The sequence below is a fragment of the Trichechus manatus genome, unplaced genomic scaffold (assembly GCF_000243295.1).
Source record: "Trichechus manatus latirostris isolate Lorelei unplaced genomic scaffold, TriManLat1.0 scaffold00047, whole genome shotgun sequence".
In the NCBI taxonomy this organism is placed as follows: Eukaryota; Metazoa; Chordata; class Mammalia; order Sirenia; family Trichechidae; genus Trichechus; species Trichechus manatus.
In genome coordinates, this window is record NW_004443983.1 from 9,173,380 (window position 1) to 9,176,509 (window position 3,130).

Sequence of the window (3,130 nt, forward strand, 5' to 3'; positions counted from 1 at the left end):
TTCTGTTCCCAGTTTTTAAGGATCCATCTTAGCAGGCTACATTCCAAGATCTCTTGAACTTTCCCCATTCTCTGAATACACACACTTACATGATCACACAACCTAATCCGGCGCACCAATTTAACAGGTACCTGAGCCTTTTACACTCTCAGCAGTCAGTTCCTCCTGCTTCTTGGGACTCTTCTAAGGCCTTACCTAGGAATTACCCTGTTATTTACCAAATAACCTCAGTTTCCTAATGCCCTTAACAGTCAACTTCTCCCACTTCTTGGGACTCTTCTAAAACCTTGCCTAGGCACTTACCAAACAACCCAGGCGTGCTTCGTGTCTCTCACAGAGCCATCGTTTGGGTCCCAGGGTATCGGCTTTCAGAGCTGCTCCAAGGTCTCCAGGAGAAATCTCCTGGTGGCTCCAGACACTGGGGCCAGTCTGTTTTCCAATCCACCTCAGGAACCGAGCAGATGGATCCTAGCTGGCTCGTCAAAAATGGTACCAGGCAGAAATCTCAGGTTCTTGCTCGGCATGACTTGTGTTGGCCAATAAACAAGAGACTGAGGTGGGAGAACAGGAAAGACACCTTTATTTCATTGTACAAGGAAAGAAGTCAGTTGGAGCTGCTATTGACAAGACTGCTCGTCAAGGGCGGGCAGGCAAGTTACTTTTAAAGGGGTTTACAAGTAGAGACTTCACACAAGTTATGTCAGCAACATTCTTAATGATACTATACAGGTGTAATGGGGTTTACATATAACCTCCAAGCAAAAGCAGGATTCAAATGCAAAGCTGGTTGGCAAGTCCAGCAAAGGAAATAGGATTTTTCAATACAAGAAGCCAGGCAAAGAAAACATGATTTTTAATACAGCACTGTCGGGGCTGTGTCTCCTATATATATAAATATAACTCTAGACTCTGGAAGTCCTACAAAATCCTCCTTTACTTTTGCTCTCTCCTTCCTCCCTCTCCTACCGTGTCTAACCCACACGCTCTGGCGGGTTTGCCCAGAATGAGAGGAGACAGTTGAAAGAGGGCAAATGAGGTTTTCTGACCCCAATGACAAAACTCTAAGCTAGAGGTAAACAACCTTTTGTGTGAAGGACAAATCAGGAAAAATAAAATTGTTTAAGGATTTTTCTTTTTTAGAAATAGTTTCTTAATTTTAAAAATCAGAACTGCAATCTCTGCAACAGTTCTAAAGAATTCTCTTATTAATTCCCTGTCGTTGATTGATGAAGGGATTTTTTTGGGGGGGTAGGGGCTAAAATTTCAGAAACGAAATGACTAACATGCACTAATTACTACATTAAATCTTGGAATAAATTTTGTTGGTGAGTAAGCATGCTTGAGGCTGGTTTCTTTCATCTTTCCTTCACTGACCTTGTAAGCGTTTTATCCGGGAAAAGAAGTTTGTCTTAGCACCTCTTATATTGAAATCTTTAAAAAAAGAGGGTCTAGTGAAAAAATAACAAACGAATAATCTGACCAGGACCTCTCATACAAGGAAGTGCTTCTCCATTAGCTAATTGTTAAAATAACCAGCTAAGTTTGATCCATTATGACAGCATTCCTGTAATTAGGTTTAGGGCTGCATCATATCTCTACGTGGTCTCCATGGGACTCAGAGGTCCATGTCTGGTGCATCACTCTCCAGATTAAGACAGAGAACCCACCTATGATAGGTCTGGGTAGACCTAACTATTCTCATAATGGACAAGGAAACCAGAATTCAAAACACCAGAAGTCTGTTTTATTTGCTACCAGTAGAGGGTGTCCATTTTCAAATTTTATGCAATACTGCTGACTCATGTTTTTACTACAAAAGTAGGACTTTATAACTGATGCTTTTGCCATGCATTGAACTCTATTTCTAAGCAATTAGGGAAATCACATTATTATCTGGTTAAATTATTCAAATCTATAAAGGTACTGTTTCTCACACAATAAAATCTCCCCTTTAAAGTTAGCCTTCTCTTCTCTATCTGTAGTCATTTCAGCACTGCCAAAATTGTGGTACAATCTTACTCTGTATATTAGTGTTCTACTGCCATTGCTACAAATGTGGTGGCTTAAACAACACAAATTTATTATCTTATAGTTCTGTAGGTTACAATTCCAACTTGGGTCTCACTGGGCTAAAATCAAGGTGTCAGCAAGGCCATGTTCTCCTTTTGGAGGATCTAAGGGAGAATCAGTTTCCTTGCCTTTTCTAACTTCTAGAGGCCATCTACATTCCTTGCCTTGTGGTCCCCTTCCTCCATCTTCAAAGCCAGCAATGGTAGATGATTTCTTATTACACTGCAGCACACTGACCTTCTTTATAATCACAGCTCCCTCTGACTCACTCCTTTTGCTTCCTCTTCCGCTGTTAAGGACCTTTGTGATTAGACTGGATTTACTGGCATAATCCAGGATAATCTCCCTATTTAAAAAAATATCTGATTAGCAATTAGTCCAGCTGCAGCCTCAATTCTCCTTTATCATGTAACATAACATATTTGCAGGTTCTGGGGATTAGAACACAGACATCTTTGGGGAGTCATTATTCAGCCTACCGCACTCTGTATCCTTTCTTTTCAGCCCTTCTCTCTACCTACCCACCACCTCATTTCACTGTCTCCAGGAATCAGTGACATACAAATTTTTACCATGTTTGAAAATTGCTACTTTTATTAAGTCAGATTATGGAGTTTTATGTCCTTTTTTCGTCTTGCATGGGGTCTCTCCAGTTTAAAATAGTCCTGATTATGGATAAAATAATATGATGTCTGGGATTTGCTTTAAAACGTAATAGAGCAGGTGGAAAAACTGCAGGACAAATAGATAAAATAAGTTTGGCAAAAGTTTGATAATTGTTGAAGTTGAGTGATAAGTGCATGAAGTTTTATTATACTGTACTCTTTTAAAAATATATTTCAAATTTTCATAATAAAAAGTTTAAAAAATAAAGAACTTACAATATATATATAATTTACTTACAATAAAATGCTGCTGACCTTTATTAAATTAAACTTTTTTTCTAATTTTTTTTATTGTACTTTAGGTGAAGGTTTACAGAACAAATAGTTTCTCATTAAACAGTCAGTACACATATTATTTTATGACATTGGTTAACAACCTCACGACATGTCAACAC